Consider the following 18,921-nt stretch of genomic DNA (forward strand, 5'->3'; position numbering starts at 1 on the left):
TTTAAAAGTATTGCTTTAAAATTTAACTGATATATTTATATTGGGTATCTCCCCGTGAGTGGCCTATTAGATGTATCTGCCAATCTAAACGGACTTGGTATCTAAAAATTCAGCTGCATAGATTTTTAATATGTGCCATTTATGGTTATATCTGAAATAATCCCCAACTTCAGTATTTTATCTGTATTCAGATGTGGATTATTCTTTCAAATTATCAATCCTTAGCAGTTTACAACTATTTACCTGCGACGGGGTGCAGGTAGGTCAGTGATCAGTTCGCAATCTCTCTGGGTCTATTTTAAAATTCCTGCTTTTATTGTGGTGATGAGTTTGTACTATCTACGAGGACATTTATGCTAATTTGTGATGAGTTTACGTACACCCGTCAAGAAAGAAATAGATAGTACAAAGAGAAACATTAAATAAGCGGCTCTAATAATTATGTTAAATGAAAACAATTATTACGTCGCAAATACCTCAGAGTTTGATGTTCCTCAAATCAGAGTTTGATGTTCCCATTAAGAGTAAACTAAATGTAATACCAAATACTTGCAATGTCAGGATAGTATGATGAGGTTTTCTCCTAGTTTTTCCTTATTATTTACTATGGGCTCACTAACATGAGAATTTTACTGTCAACATTGCATGTGGTTTTCTTTTTAAAGACAAATCACATGCTATGATTTTTCAAATATTGAAGCGAATGAACTATCTTTCAATAAAGTCGTCCCAGGAACGCACCTCAAAAATATTGACAATATAATTTTAAAGTCCTCAACTTTAAAATGTATAATATATGTCTGAATCGTCAATACATACATAGTCAAATAAAATTAAATTATTAAAAGAATTCTTTTACCACGTAACAAAAACAAAATTTCATTTATTTATTAATGTTTGTATTTTGAGAACGATTTCCGAAGTGGAAATCGAAACGTCAAATAAACTTATTTTAAAGTAAAATTGTGGCTTATTTTCAATGAAAATAGTAAATTGCAATAAAATTCTACAAGAAATTAGCTTTAGAACAATATTCCGAATGACTGCGCAAAATTTTTCGAAATATTGTAGTTAAATACTAATTTACCAGTGATTCGCAACACTAATTGCTGTAATTGAATACTGCCACTCGCAATTTACTTTCACACTTTTTATTTTTTGTGTTAAATACCATTTCTAAATATAATTTTGTTGATAAAATTGTAAACGCTCTACTCGTCCATTTATAAATAATCTGTATATTAAAAGTCTCAAAGCATACAAATGTCATGTTATTCGTAAAAATGGATCGATATTAAATCGTCGTATAGCTATTTTAGTTTTAGAAGATTCTATATCCGTAGTAGTTTTGGTATGTGTTTTATTATCTTACAACTTTAACTATTCCATGTGCATGTCTGTCACAAGTTTCTGTCAATATACGATATTATATACGCTAAAGTATTAAAAAACTTCATGTGCGCCAGTTGTATACATTTTTCGCCGGCTTTTCTGAGTTTTCTCTTGTAATGTTTCGTCTTTTCGTAACTTTTACAAGTTTCTTGGCAACTTTTCATTATATAATGGAAGATTTCTTTCCTTATCGAAATTCGGAATCGGTTGAAAATTACTTTAGGATTCTCCATCGCATTTTCATATCAATATTATATATATATATATATATATATATATATATATATATATATACGTATATATATATATATATATATATATATATATATATATATATATATATATATATTCAATATCTGGTTATCTATTCATTCTTTTAATGTACATCCTATATTATGGGACAGTTATACTTTCGAATCTAAGACGGAAACTAAGAAGCGCAAATTACCGCATCTAATTGCGGAACAAATTCCAAAACCTACAACTTTAAAACCCACTACAGAGGTTAATAACTTTTCTGATACCCCTATTTCGACTATTGCCACTCAAGCTTTAGCAAAAGATTTCAATTACTCTGTTACCCCAAGTCACATTCCAATTGAGACAATCATCTGTCAAACTGAACCATCTCCAGTTTCAATTCCAAAGATGCTAGAATAACTGGACAAGACATCGATAGAGTTCTTAAAAACTCAAATCCTCCTACTCTGAACATTAGGAAATCTGATAAAAACGCCCCGAAAGAACTTCAGTCAAATCCAAATCTAGTCATTCTTCCCGCCGATAAAAGAAATTCCTCCGTCATCCTAAACACTTCTTCTTACATTAATAAACTCTCAAATCTCATGCATACGCCAGACTACAGACAAATTCCTAATAATCCGACAACCTATCTAGGGAAAACAACAAAAGCCATCATCAATTAAACTTCTCTTCCTGATGACATAGAACAACCTCCAATTCCTCGTAAAAAGTCTTCCAGAACATCTCGAATATATGGCCTAACCAAAATTAGCAATCCGGATGTTCCTCTACATCCCATTGTCAGTGCCTTACACAATCATTAGCTTCGTACTTGGCCCAAACTCTACAACCTCTCGCCGAAAATTCTTTTCAATTTGTCGAACTTCTTAATCAATACCCGTCAGACCGTCAGACATGCTAGTAAGTTTCGATATCGTTTCACTCTTTACAAACATTCCTATAGATGAAACTCTAAACATTCTGAAAAATAAATGCAGTATCCAACAAGACCCTTATGTCTCATTAAAGACTGTATGCTCAACACTTGTTTTATCTTCCATAATTAATTTTACAAACAAATAAATGGTGCTCCAATGGGCTCCCCACTATCTCCAGTAATTGCCAATATTTTTATTGAAGACTTCGAGACCCGAGCACAATCCACTTGAATGCTCAAACCCACATGTTGGCTACAAAATGTTTACGATACATTCGTAATTTGGCCCCACGGCAGGAATGATTTGATGTCTTTTCAGACCCATCTGAATGGTATACATCCTAGTATCCAGTTCACGATGGAGGTGGAAAGTGCTTCATCCCTACTGTTTCTCGACGTTATTATAAAGAAAAACCAATCCCAAGGTTTTCATCACTCTGTTTATCGAAAGACCACCCATCACAAGATGCAAGTAGACTCGCTGAGCTCTCTAGTTTAAAACAAACCCTCATCCAAAACGGTTACCGCGAAAATCACATCAATAGGTGCATCCACTGTTTTCAGTTGCTTCACTTTTTTTCACTTGAATTACTACTTCATCCCTTTAATGGAAAACGTTTCGTATATGAATCAATACACATCGTCAGTTCCAATTTTCAAGTAAAATTGTCAGACCGATAAAGAGAAAATCGATATAAAAACTTACACCAATATGTAGCTGAGCGATAGGTTTATCAGTTAAAAGAGAAATAAAACGTAATAAGTGGTATTAAAATATTCTATAAAGAGCATCAAAATCAAAAATCAACACTATGTTCCTTACTGAAATTTTAAAAATACAAAATTTAGTAAAAAGTTGAAAATATGTAATAATAATATTAAAGTTAAGACATCAACAAGGTCTATATATGTACACTTATGGTTTAAATTTTAAAAACACATGCGAAAAATGGGATGATTTTAAATTTGGCTTAAGACGAAATCATGTTAAGAAAGTTAATAAAATAAGTGTGTTTACCAGAGGACTACTTGTGAACTTTCAAACTATTCAAACAGAAATTACATTATTAAAATATCCAAAAGATGGTTAAGAATACCCCTTAACAACGTACGAAATAAGATAGGCGAAGAGACAGGTACCATTAATTAATCTGGCGGTTAATTTGAATTATCAAATTACTACCTATTTTGAGATTCTCAGTTTTTTGAGTCGAATACTACCATAGAAAATATTTGTAGACAGTACATTTCAAAAGGGTCCTTTGGTCTAGTAAGCCCTTGGATACTTCGACTTTAATAATCTATTGTGTGTGTTACATCTACGTTTTAGTCCAAGAGATCTAGTCTTCTGAGAAAACATATTATCCATTCCCCAGAACTTGTAGGCGATATGTTTGGTAGTTTCCTCTGCTTATTCATTTCTATTCCTCCATGTGCATCTGAAATATGTACATGTGGAAGTCCTTAAAAGAAAGGAAAAGAAGTACGAGATTTTAAACACAATTAAAAAACGTAATTAGAACTTCATGGTCATGTTATAAAAAACAAACAGCAAAACAAACTGCTTTAATTGGTTTGACAAAGATAAGCCAAAAAGCGACTAGCAGGGAGACCAATTTTGTGGTTTTAAAATCTAAAAACTTGGATTAATGTGAGAACCACAAAGTTTTGGAAATTTTATTTAAGGCACATTTGTAAATGTAATATTTATATTAAAACTTACTAATACTATGTCATTAGTGGTTGTAAATTTGTTTTTCAAAGATTTTGTTGGAGCCTTTCGTGATCCCCAAATGGGGATTTAATTAATTTTTACATGTGGCAAAGTTCATGTGTAAATATCAAAAGTTTTAGAGGTGACGTGTAATCTAAATTTCCAATAGAACATGTGCTCATTAAAACTTTTTGATTGCACAACTTTTCAAATGTGATTGTGCAGTTTATTGTGAAACATGGCTGATAAATTGGACAAAACATTTTATGTCAAATTTACCTACAAATACTGTTTATTTATCTCTAAAAATTAATGGTTTCTTGTCTTTTACATTATGCAAGTACATGTTTTATATGTAGTTATCACAAGAAATTAAACTTATATCTTTCTCGTTCTCAAAATTTGTACTACAAAACGATCCTCAAAAGCGAATTACGTTTGATAGAGTGGTTATATTACTCTACATATGCATTTTTATTTCAGCATCATTATAAGCAAAAACAAGTTTGTGACTATACAAGAACTTCGGGATTATTGGGAACAGAATTAGATGCTATTGAGGACGAATATCTAGAAGATTGAATTGACATTGTAGAGTTGCCACCGGATAGAGTAGATATTTGAGACTTTTAAATATAGATGAGAATATATTAGAAGATACTTTCCCAGAAAATGTGCCAAGACGTATAGAAGTGCTTGCAGCAACGTCTAATAATGAACTTGTTCTTTTTCATGAAAACCTTTTGTCTTCAATTAATAAAAGAATGAAGAAGGTAAAAGTTAAATAATCCTGGAATAGACAGAGAGGTTCTCTTACATTGGAGATAAAAATTGCAAAAAACGAAAAGAAAGTATAAAGAAAATGAAAAATAAAACTTCAGTGCAGTATTTGAAATGTTATTTTCAGATGATTTAGTGGTAGGGGAGAGTGGTCCACAGTAAGACATGTTCCACAGTGAGACAATGCATTTTCTGAAGACATGTCAATAGCGGTTTGCATACTATTCCCACCATAAGGTTGCTTCAACACGTAGAAACTACCATGATACTATGACTAACATCTACCAGCAAAAGCGAACTTAGCTTCAGTTTGTTTGTTCGTTTTTGCGTTTCCAGCTAGTAGTGTGATTTTTGCTCCTGAAAGTAATTATACTGTTCCTCATATCGACCGGTATTATTCGGTTGTGCATTGAGTTAGTACTTTAATATAAGTAAAGCTTAAAAATATCACACTTTGGTAAAATTATACCTGTGGGGTATTATAGTGAGACAATCCTTAGTGGAGCAGACTGAGACGCGGCTCACTGTACCGCATCGTGGACGTTAGTTGAATAATACAACCTCATACTATTTGTTTCTTTTTTTGTAGATCATGGCAAGGAATAGAAAAATAAAGACTAACATTGCTTCTTTTTCTGACAATCAAATGAGAGAAGCCGTAGAGTTAGTCACAAAAGAATGGTTTTTATTGCCAAAATCAGCAGAACTAAAGGGGCTGTCATTTTGGACTTTAGCAAGGTAAATTGTAAAGGAAATGAAGATCGATTAGGTTTCAAGTTAAAGACTTTATTTTTACAACAAACAATAATCTTTCTGTTTCATATACGTGAAAAACAAACGAATAACCCTGATACCGAAGTAAAAAAGAGACCTTTCTATGAATGCCACCAAATTATGTCGAAAGAACAAGAATTTGCACTGGCAGAATAAGTACCTCAGAATGTGCTCATAAATAAACTACGGCCTAATAAATCTTGGATGTTGCCGTTTAGCATACGAAATAGCTCAAAAAAATAATATTCGGGTTCCGAATAATTGGTCAGAAAATAGAGCTGCCGCTTTAGAATTGATGAGAGCATTTTTAAAAACGGTCATCTAACTTAAGCATCAGACAACCAGAAGTATGTAGTCTCTCGCTTGCTACATCTTTCAATGAACATAATGTGTCAATTTTCTTTGATAAATTGCATAATGTCTTGAGAAGGCACGAATGCTTGGCCGATGGCTCTAGAAAATGGAATCTAGATGAAACTGGGACGACAACTGTGCAGAAACCAAAAAAGTGATCGCGTGCAAAGGAGTGAGTCAAGTAACTAGTGCCGAAAATAGGTCTTTAGTAACGACCTGCTGCTTCATAAGTGCTTCAGGAAACACGATTTCAGCATCTATTATATTTCCTAGGGCTCATTTTAAATCGAATATGCGTCGTAATGCGACAACTAGTAGTTTGGGACTTGCAACACCTTCGGGCTGGATGAACAGCGAGTTGCTTGTGGAAGTTACGCATCATTTCATAAACCATAAAAATTCCTCAATCGAAAATTCTACATTCACCATTCAATTGAATATGTGGATTTAGCCAAATCCAATGGAGTGACTATTTTAACCTTTTCGCCCCATTGCAGTAATAAACTGCAACCATTTGATGTTGGCGTTTATTTCTTGTTTAACGTACACTATAACAGAGCTGTCGACTCTTGGTGCATTTAGTATTTCATTTCATTTCATCATTCAATGACTCTGATTAATAGAATATCAGGATTCTGTAAATCAAGTTTTTCCCTTATGATAGGGATGTTTTTGGAGAAAAAGATTTTCTTCCTGGTTCCGTTACATCGGCCTGAACAGTCAACATTTTCAAATGGTACAGTCGAATCTCCAGTTTCAGATTCCTGCACAAATGACAAACATGGGGAAAAGGATCCTAGAGATAAGACAGTAAAAAAACGATTTATCAAATCCGAAAATAGTTCTTTAAGTGACCAAGCAGAATTCCTTAACAGCTCAACTGAATATGATGCCAACCTTGATGCTCCAATAACAGGATTCGAAGAACTGGATAGAAATGCAGTCATTGATGACTATGTTCGCAAGCAAAAAGTCAGTAAAATATTTTGTTGGCAAAATTTTGACTAATCTTTCCGATGATTTCGAATATGAGATCAATTATCTGAGAAGAAAAAATAAATCGAAAACGTTCTTTTATCCAAACGTTCCTGAAGTTGCTAGTGTTTTATCGCAAGACATGGAGATGATTTTACCTGTACCAGTGTTATACGAAAAAACAAAGAGGCGAAATAATTGTGTTCAGTTCGAAGTAAATTTTGGCGCACTACATGTTCAATGAATGATGTCTCGTTGTGGACCACTGTGTGTCTCAGTGTTGATCACTGTGGGACACAGTGAGACACTTTGCAACGTCAAAAAGAATTTTTTATTCTTATGTTTTCAAGTTCAAGTCTATTTCTATTGTGTATTTTTGTAAAATAAAGGTCAATTTACAGGATTATTTGTTTGTTTTCAATATACATAGAAAAAGTTGTGAAAAAATCTCGAATGTCTAAAAACCGTCTCACTGTGAACCACTCTCTTCTACTTATAGTGAAACAAGGCGTAAATTAGGCAGTGTAGAAAAATCGTTACCAATTTACATTTTCATCACAGTGCTTAAAGAAGCTACTTTTGTAAAATCTACAAATTATCTTCCATTTTTTATCTAAATATCCCATATTTAATAAAAAAAATATCGACAAAAGGTTAGCAGGAAGTGAGTTAAAATATATGAGTTCATAATTATTATTTTACCAGCAGATAAGGACCATGCGAATATTATTATTCTGAAATTCAATATCATGATAACATTCAATATGTAATTACAAAACCATCTTTCACCAAATTAGTGAAATATCTAAAGAAATGTTTGAAAAACAAAATGTATGGGACTTTATTCAGGTTTAAAGAATATTTTACTTATTACAGAAGGAAATAAAATACATCTCATGACAGCGGGACACCTTATTTTTTATTGAGTAAGGAAAATACAGATACAAATATACAATACAAAAACAGTGACAGAATTTCTATTAAATATTATACAACCATTTGCAACAAATACCAACAAAATCTGTTTTCAGATAAATTATCAGAAATTGAATCCAAACAATAGTTTATAGTAAGTTTTAATATAGTCTAACCACGTAATTTTTCCGTACAATTCAATAAAGTAAAAATGGCTCTAATGGCGGCCAATATCCGGAACGTATAGACACACTACGAAGAAAAAGATTTTCTCATCGATGCACGTAAGTACGTCATTAATACCTGATCCACGTCAAATACTAAAAATCTACAGTTCCTACTTAGCCCAGTCTGGGCTAACTGTATGTGTGTATTAAACGAACGAATCTCTGATAATGTCACCCGATGGAAACTAATCTAAATTAAACTACAATTGTTGTAACTTATAATAGAATATGGACTATAAACTGAGCAACACCTACAACATATAATATACTCAAAGTGATTATAAAATTTTAATTCTACAAGTGGCCAAAAAGGGACATTTTTTTGGAACAATCCTGTAATATTTTGCCATAACAACTGTGGTGTTATACATTTCCAAATCAAGTATAGAAACTTATTTTAGATTATTTCGGATGATGAGACGTTAGTCTAGGTAAATTCCCACTAATATTAGATACGCCGACAATACGGTAATATTTCTTAAATTATATAGGTGCCTACAAACCCTACTTAATAGTTAGTAATAAATATAGACTTGAAATAAACTGAGGTTGTAGTAATTATTACGCAAAACATTGATAATATGCAACTAAGCATAAACATCCGCATTATTTAATGAGTATATCGATTTCAGTACCTACTTAATTTTGTAAGTAAAAGATCAGGAGGACTTAGGTAAATAAATCGGAGAAGGAACTGAAATAGCGAGACATGAGACATGTTTTAACATTTTGAGTTATTTTGTCGGGAATGTTATGCAGTTGTTTTATAAACGGTAGAGGCTTGGGACTTATTTGAACACTTCTCGAATGAAAAAATTATTCTGGTTTCAAACTTCGGTCTTGGTTCGACAGATATAAAAAATTAGGTTCGAAATAATGATAAAACAACAGGAAAAAATTCATCAGAAGATATGGGAAAAAGAGAGCTTTTTCGTGATCAAAATATGTAAACTAACGCTTTTAACTAATATACCACACTTCCTTTTTCTGATGACGGCCTTTTTCCTTTAGGGTTACGTAGAGGTCCAACGATATTCAAACTTCCAAAGCCCTAAGTCAACAGAGTTGAGGGATGGTCTTCAAAATGGAGAGTAACTCATAACCCAACAGCAGATTGGGTTATCTTAACCCAACAGCCCCCCGATCGTGGGGGACGATCACACCCCAGCCTCTCAAACCAAGTGATTTAATGTTTTTTAATCTAGGTATATAAATAAAAATTAATCGCCGAAATGTTTGTGTACGCAAAACTTGGTGCAAAACGACTGCACCAAATGTGATAAATATTTCTTTTATGTGTTTTTTATTGTCAGGAGAAGATTTGTATGAAAAAAAATTTAAAAAAAAACGGAGAATTTTAATTATTATTGAAATTTAAAAAACTGGAATCGACCTCCAGTCATTTGGGTGAAAAATAAAAAAGTTAATAGATGTGAAGATAGCCACGGTGTTAGTGACGTCAATCCAAAGGAGTATATAATAACTGTTTGTATGTGAAAATAAAATTGTTGTTTTTACTATTCTCCTTGCAATGTCCTTATATTTTCTTACCTTTTAGACCTTCTTTGGACTTCTAAAAATATTTCAAAATCAAAATTAATAAAATCGATCCAGTCGTTTTCGAGTTAATATAAAAAAGATAAAAAAAATAAAGGACGTTTGGCAAACGTCATGTGTATATCTATTTCTAGGTATACAGTGCTTTTCAAACAATGCTTCAAATCCGACAAAAACTGAAAACAAGACAGCAAATGTAAACAGACGCATCAAATCATCAAGTAGAAGAGACAAAAATAATCATTTTAAAGAAATATGCAAACAACTACAAGAACACGCCGACCGTCAAGAATCTAGAGAACTGTTTGCCAAAGTAAAATACTTAACTAAAGAGTTCAAACCACAAACGCAGATAATTAAAGATAACTTGGGAACGATCATCACCAATCCAGAGGGCATAGCAGCGACATGGAAACAATATTGTGAAATGTTGTTTCATAGTGACCATGAAGACGTGAATCCAGAAGAAACAAATGACGAAAAGGAACCACATATTTCAAAATTGGAAATAGAAACCGCAATAAATCAATTAAAAACTGGAAAATCTCAAGAATACGGAATCACGGCGGAAGCACTTAAAGAAATGGGAGACATAGGAATTGAAGGAATGTTTAAATGAAATCTGGAACACAGGATATTGGCCAGATGATTGGTGTAACTTTCATACCCATTTATAAGAAATGCTCACCAGCTGACTGTAATACCTACCGCACTATAGCCCTGATCTCCCACGCAAGTAAAGTTCTACTAACTATAATTAACGAGAGATTAAAATCAATACTTCTACCACAGATCCCACAAGAACAATGTGGATTTGTCCCTGGAAGAGGCACACGAGAACAAATTCTCAATCTCAGACAAATTATAGAAAAATCTAGAGAATTTAATCTAGAAACATACGTGTGCTTCGTCGACTACTCGAAGCGTTCGATAATGTAAAGTGGCATAAAATGTGGGGAATACTTAGAGAAATGGTTACCCTCGAACATCTAATATACCTACTGAAACAACTGTATATCAACAACACAGCAAACGTAAGAGTCAACAACATATACTCCGATTTAAACTAAAAGCCGGTGTTCGTCAAGGATGTATTATCTCTCCCACCTTATTCAATATATATAGAGAACACATCATGCGCATTGTATTCGACGGATGGCAAGGACGAATATCAGTCGGAGGCCGAAAAGTCAGCAATCTCCGCTATGCTGACGACACTTTAGTACTAGCATCATCAACAAATGACCTTGAATACATCATGAACAGACTAGATACTATTAGTCGTGAATATGGACTTAAAATTAATGTACAGAAGACCAAGGTAACGATAATCGATCAAATTAGAAATAACCAGACGGAAATAGGAAACGTAGCGGGATTTGAAGTGGTAAGCCGTTTCAATTACTTAGGTTCTGTTATCACAAACAATGGTGGATGCGAAGAAGAGATACTTCGACGGCTTACAATGGCCAGATCAGCAACGGTCAAACTTACTAAAATCTGGAAAGATACGGACATAACCAGGAACACGAAACTGCGCCTAGTACGGACGCTTATCTTTCGTATTGCTAGGTATGCGTCAGAAACTCATCATTATTTTGGCTTTACAACACTGTGTGGGTCCTAGCCTCTCCAAGAATTTTTTTCCAGTCGTCCCTATCCATCGCCTTCCTCCGCCAAGCACGTATTTCCATATTTCTCATATCTTGATCTATGTTATCTAGGAATCTTGTTCTGGATCTTCCTCTTCTTCTTTGACCAATAGGTCTATCAAGGAGCGTTTTTCTAGCTGGGTCGGTTTGCTCCATCCGCATTACATGTCCTACCCACCTCAGACGTCCTATCCTAATGTGTTTTACGATATCTGGTTCCTGGTATATTCTATAGAGTTCGAAGTTGTATCATCTTCTCCAGACACCATTTTTATTTACCGCTCCATAGATTCGCCTTAGTATTTTTCTTTCGAAACATCCTAACATATTTTCATTGCTTTTTGTTAAAGTCCAGGTTTCTGAACCATATGTTAGGACTGGGCGTATTATTGTTTTGTAGAGTTTTACTTTCGTATTTCTTGATATAACTGTAAATTTAAAAAGGAGATTAAGCCCAAAATAGCATCTATTAGCCGTGCAAATTCTGCGGTTTATCTCTGCGGTAGTGTCATTTTCAGTATTGACGAGCGTTCCCAGGTATACAAATTCGTTAACTGCTTCGATGACGTCGTTTTCTATAACAAGTGGCCGTAGTATTTATGGTTGCGTACCTATTTTCATGTATTTCGTTTTATTGGAGTTTATTATTAAACCCATTTTTGTGGCCGCTTGCTTTAGTGCTACGTACGCCTCTCGTGCTGCGTTTTCCGTTCTCCCAACAATATTGATATCATCAGCTACGTCAGGAACTTGGACCATTAAAAAGTCCGACTCACGACGTATAATGGCCTTTGAAATGTGGGTATATCGCAGAATGATGCGCATACCCTGAACAGCACATCATCAACCAAAATATATTGAGGTACGTTGGACACATTACCAGACGAATGGACGGCATGGAGAGGTTGGTGGTTGAAGGCAAGGTAGATGGTAAAAGAACCCGAGGAAAATCGCCACTCCGATGGTCAGACCAAATAAAGTGGTCCAGTCCAAAGTACCATAACGTCACCACATCCTTACGAAGGATAAAGGATAGAGGAGGAAGAGTGAGTGCTTTTTAGATAAAACTATCCACCTTAAACTTTTGAACTTCTAGTCCAGTCGTCAGAGAGTTGACTCCTAAAAATCATACGAACAAGCTGAATTTTGCAGAGAGTATTAATTTTTGAACCCTAAAAAATATGCAAAAAAGTTTACCACTTTTACCCTCGGGCTTCCCTCACAGGGGGGTTTCAATTAAAAAATGTAGCTAACATGATTTTAAACAAAAATTTTTGAGCATTTTTGTGTAGAATGAATCGTTCTCTTAAAAAACAACGCTTAAAGCGACCATCGATTTTGCATGTCAGTTACGAGCGCGAAATCAATGTTCAATAAAATTTGTATCAGCAAAAGATATTGAATTTTTACCGTCGAGCTGATACAAATTTTATTGAACATTGATTTCGCGCGCGTAACTGACATGCAAAATCGACGGTCGCTTTAAGCGTTGTTTCTAAGAGAACGGTTCATTCTACACAAAAAAGCCTGGGGGTAAAAGTGGTAAACCTTTTGGCATCTTCTTTCTTCTTCTTTAAGTGCCATCTCCGCGACGAAGGTTGGCAATCATCATGGCTATTCTGACCTTCGAGGCAGCTGCTCTGAACAATTGCCTTGAGCTACAACCAAACCACTCTCTCAGGTTCTTCAACCAGGAAACGCGTCTTCTTCCTACGCTTCTCCTTTTTTGGGGCCCCAAAATTAATATTCTCGGTAAAATTCAGCTTATTCGTATGATTTTTAGAGGTTCAGTGGCATTTTCCTCTCTGAAGACTGGAGTATTCTGATTTTTATGCAAAGCGCAAAAACACTCAATTAATATTTGAAGTGGGAGATATTATGTCATATTTAAGCTTGCTGTGAAAGGTACCCTCTGCCCCTGTATCATCCCTTTATTTTATTTTAATTATTTGAACCTTTTTCTATTTTATATTTGTATTTTTTTTTGTGCTGATTTCAAAAATGTATACTTGCATTCGGCCTAAAGTGATTATTTTATGAGATAGACAATTTTTCTTTTAACAAGATAGTATCTTTCTCATCTTAATTGATTGTAACAAAAAAAGTTGTAGCATAATTTAAACGTTTTAAATATTTAACCGTACTATTTGTAGTACCTTCAAAAACCAAGAAACAAAAACTTCACTTTTTATTAAAGTTTTATCAGTTTTCTATATTTAGACATGAATTTTAATCGATTAATAGTCAATTATAATTTGTTATAACTTATAACAGAGTATTTTGATACTTGTGCAATTTGATCGCTGAAGTGGTTTACACTATGCAAGAAAGATTTGAAACTGTACGTATATACTACAAAAATAATACTTGTGCAAGAGCAGCTGCTAGAATTTTAATGAAACACACCACAATAGACACGCAACTCAGAAGTATGTGATTAAACTGATGCAGAAATTTAGAGCAACGGGGTCAGTTTGCAATAAAAAACATAACCAACAGGGACTCGTAAATAACGAAGCAATCCAAGTAGCCCTTTTAGAGCAAGTTTTAACTTTGAAGCTGAGCAATCACAATCACTGTCTACAATAAGCAGAACAATCGGCGTTTCACCTTATACAGCCTTCCGAATCCTTTATTAATTTAAGTTCCATCCGTACCAAATTTAATTGGTACAAGAGTTAAATGAAAAAGATATTCGGCTGAGAGTGATCCACATGTGCGTGAAATTCACACACAACATCCTCAAAAGTTAAACCTAGGGTGTGATATCCTATAATCTGTTCACAAATTGTTGAGAGCACGAACTGTGCCTCAAAGTCATAAAACGGTCGTAAAATTTGTATCATCATAGGCGTTCCTGAGGTGTTTATTCATTAAAATTAATGAGTTTTACATTTATTTTAATTAAATAAATGTATCTTTTACAAGTGGCAAGAAACTTTTTATTTTTGAATAAAATAAAGAAGTTTTATTAAAACAAAAATACAATTTACATAAGTACAATTTAAAAGATATATTTATTTCGTTCAAATAAATGTTTCATCTGTAACCAAAATACCTTCGTAATCGGATTATAAGGTTGACTGCTGTATTGTATTCCCTCAGATACAAGGTGGGTTAGTCGAAAACATCTTAAACCGTCATATTTAATCATATTTCAATGTTAGTTTAAAACGTAGGTCATAATGTTCATAATAATTCGCCATATCTGACTATCTATCACATTGGGAAAGGATTGCAAATTAATGCATTTAAAAATTTTTGTTCTTCTGGATCGGTTCCTATTTCGTTTTCATCAGTATCTGCTTTTTATGTTTCCATAGTTCTGCCACCTCTTTAATTTTTCTGTAAATTTCCTTTCCTTGTGCTTTGCTTCGAGTTGTTTCACTTCACTGCATTATTCCTGTAGCCATACTTGCTTTGCTAGTTTAATTTTTTAGTCGATCCCTCCGTTCAGTTGTTTGTTTTTTATTTATCTTCTGTTCTTTTTCTTACGCCTCTTTTCCATTGACTTTAATATTTCATGTGTGGACTAGCGCTTGTTCTTTTTAGCTTGCTTGTTTCTTCATATTTTAGATTAAACTGCTTATCTTTTGATATTTTTTAAGCTTCTCCATTCATCTGGTATTTTATTGTCAATATAGACTTGACAGTACTGTATTCCTATTTTTTTTGGGTTTGTCTTTGTTGATATTAAAAAAATGTTTTTTTAAAGATTATTTTTCATGTTAAATTCTATCGATGCTTTTTCATCATTTATATGCATCAGCAACAATCCATTTTAAGAATACACTCTAACATATTGTACTTCCATCATATGATGCGTTTCAAAATTTGTTTATAAATAATACTTCGTTCAAACCCTTCCATAATATATATTTGCTAATTTTCTATATAAAAACTTTTTCTATACATGAATTTTTTGCTAGACCTATATTTAGTTTATAAAAATCAATATTTAAGTAACTGAAAATAATAAATCCTACTATAAAATATGTATGTAATGTCAAAAGCTCCATTAAAGCTGATAATATTTATTTTGCTTCTACTTAGTTGTATACGATATTTCCTAATATATTTAGTAGATTAAATGTAGATATCTATCTAATGTCAGTGCCTTTGTCAATAAAATATGCATATCAAAATAAAAATATTCATACTGCTGCGAATGAATTGCATTTTTGAATTTTTCTGGAAAATGTCGGGTACCTATTATTTAAAATCAATCATATGATTGTAAAATAATTAATACCAGTGTATAATAGTACTTATAAAATAAAAATACCACATGAAAGCAACTTGGAATAATTAGTAAAAACATAATATTTTCATCTGTATTCTAAAAGTGAACCAGAGTATATTTAAATGCATTTTAAAAGCATAATTAGATGCCCTCCAATTTTAGAAAAATCTGGATAGTGGCCAAAAATTACATTCAAAATAATGTGACCTACAAAATAAAACAAGAAGACCTTACTCACCTGAAAAAACCAGTCAATCCTGCTTTCTTAAAATCCACAACATATCCATAACAAAACAGTCACAAAAATTGTAGAAAAAAACACAAACCAAAACAAAACAAAAACTGGATTTGAGATTAGGTAACCTCGTATCACACTTGCATAAATAAACTATCTATATTATGGGCCGAAAGTGTCACACGCTACGTCCAGCGGCAAAGAAATGTCCATCTAAAAAATTTCTGTTTACATTCCCCGGTCGTTACAGGTGCTGCATAAGATCGTACTCGAGAAATTACGTTACATACACCTCTCTTCGGCGTATCCGCAGCGATACTGTGCGGTGTGAGCGTAGTAGGCCGCGCGGGCTGGTGAAACAGAATGACGAGGCGAAGGAAAAATGCTTAATGCGGTTCGCGCCGAACGCGTACTATCTAGTAACTCAAACAAACTGTTCCATTCATTTACAGACAACTTATCAAATAATTACGTGACTTACTAGAAGCTGCTCGAAAAGGATAACCTGGTGGTGAAGAATGAGTGACAGTACGGCCGCCGACTTTGAAGTCGATGCCAAGACAACTTGACGATGATGATGATTTGTTGCTATTTTTTCTTTTGGTGGTTTGTTGTGTTGTGTTATGCAGTTGCGCTCCGAGTGGAGTGACGGAAGTCGGAAATGTGTTGTAAAGATGCAGCTGCTTTATGTCTGGTTCTGATGGAATTTTCAATCACAATTTGTCAGAGAGAATCTGACGAGGATTTTTTACATTTAAGAAAATGATTTACGGACATCTTATTTATAACTGTAAAATAATCCATATTTCCATTATGATATTCTCCCTGTTCTTCTCAGCCTTCACTTATCCACTCCTCGATAGGCCCCTGTTAAAATTCTTCCATCCCCTTCTGTTTAGGGTAACGTGAATTATTTTTTTGTCAGCGATACTTTGGATATCTTTTCGTCAGCTCTTCTAGGCTTGTATACTTTTTTTCGTATCCCTAGAATACAAAACCAACAGTCTACAGAATGTATGTGTCCATATATCCGAGAGCTGTCGCCCATGTGACCTGCCCAGTGCCACTTAAGTTCAGTCACACTTTCAATAACGTCCGTTACTAGAGTTTGTCTTCATTTCTGACTCACTTTCGTAAATTTATTCTCGGTAAAGCCCTTTTCATAACAGGTTGCGTTGTTTGGAACTTGTTTACGAATTTACATACTGATGCACAATACACAGTTGTATCCAATTCAGAAATCTGATTTGCGTATCCAGGGAACATTGAGCTACAGGGTCAAGAAAAAGAACACAGTAATACATGGCAATAACTAAAATTAATAAAATAAGTCGACAAAGTACGAGAGTTATTTCTCTAATGAATGTAATTCTTAATAAAAGGAATTTATTTTTGGTTACAATATTTATTTTAAGCCCGTTTATAGTATTAAAGTAGCCTATAAGTGATATTATACAACTGATAAGTGATAAGTCTGAAGTTTAATCTAAGTAAGTACGAAACTGATATTTTTAACTTTCAAAATCAGTAGTTACAAAATGTAATGAAAATCGTCTGCTGCATTTAACTTAAACGGTTCTCAGAATAAAGCTGAAATATCTGACTAAAAGCTAATTTTCAGCAATAAACTGAAATTCAGTGAACTGAAATTAAGTTTTAGCCAAATTCAGTGACGGAGAATCTAAAGATAATACACTGAAAAAAGTAGTCATATTTACTATTGATTATGTACTTTGGAAAGGAACTACAACGTTAAAAGGGTGTTATTGTTTCATATGGTCAATGAAGCTTAAATATGAGAAAACCGCAAAGCGCATTTAAAGGGGTGCGTTTTTTAGAAAGAGATGAATGAGTCCCTTTGGGTGAATTCTATGCACTTTTCGTACATATACATCTACAGGAAAGTTCCTCAAAATTAAATTTCCTATTAAAATGTTTCCATTTGAATTAAAAATTTTTTTGATAAAAATATATTCAAAAACTTTAAAAAATTTAAAATATTAATATATTAATAATTGTCCTTATTATCTGATGGTCTATTTCTTCAGCTTGTAATAAATTTAAGATGTCATTTCGCTTCACCCTGTCAAAAGCAGTTTTTGAATCTACAAAGCACATGTACGCTGATTTTCCATATTCAATAGACTTCTCTATTATTTGTCTGATAATAAAAATTGCGTCTATTGTGCTGCGGTTCTTCCGGAAGCCTTGTTGTTCATCTGCCATGTTCGCTCTTTCCTCGATTTTATCTTTTATGACTGCCGTTAACCACTTTAATGTACTATTCATCAGACTAATGCCTCTATAACTTTCAGGATTTCTCGAGTCTCCCTTTTTAAGTATCGGTAGCAGGAGACTTTCCTTCCATTCCGCTGGTACTACTCCGGTATTTATTATATCGACGAATAATTTTAGGAGCCATTTGCGTAGTGTTGTTTCTCCATATTTTAGCAGTTCATTGTTTATCATATCAGGACCAGGTGCTTTTCTGTTTTTTAATTTTTTTATTCGTTCTTGTAGCTCTTCTTCTGATATTAGTACTCTATCGTGAGTTTCGTTAATGATTCTTTCTCTGTTCTCTTCTTCTCCTTCTCCATATAATTTCGTGAAATGCTCAGTCCATTGTTCCTCCGTAATGTTATCTATGCTTACAAATTCATTCATTTCTGTTTTTTGTCTCCTTATCATCTTCCACATCTTTTTCTGGGATCCATAGAGGTCGTATTCTATATCTTTGGTAAATTTCTCCCAGTGTTCTTTTTTGATGTTATCTATTTCTTGGTTTACTCTATTCCTGATTCTCACGTAGTCTTCTCATGCCTCCGGTGTCTTCACTTCTTTGAAAATTAGCAAGAACAACAATACAAACGAAATATTAACGGTAGGCGGCCAGCAGATTAAGAGAGTAAAAAGATATACTTAC

The 18,921-nt window shown here is 33.5% G+C and overlaps 1 protein-coding gene across 3 annotated transcripts in view; it reads right to left on the minus strand.

The window, feature by feature from the left end:
• LOC140437463 (uncharacterized) overlaps nt 1–16,367 on the minus strand; it is a 519,890-nt gene extending 503,523 nt beyond the window's left edge. For all 3 annotated transcript variants that reach the window (XM_072527008.1, XM_072527009.1, XM_072527006.1), the window contains exon 1: nt 16,002–16,367. The gene's annotated coding sequence lies outside the window, so the exon portion shown is untranslated. The remainder of the gene's footprint in view (nt 1–16,001) is intronic.
• Nucleotides 16,368–18,921: the final 2,554 nt, after the last annotated feature.

This window comes from Diabrotica undecimpunctata, chromosome 3 (assembly GCF_040954645.1).
Source record: "Diabrotica undecimpunctata isolate CICGRU chromosome 3, icDiaUnde3, whole genome shotgun sequence".
Lineage (NCBI taxonomy): Eukaryota > Metazoa > Arthropoda > Insecta > Coleoptera > Chrysomelidae > Diabrotica > Diabrotica undecimpunctata.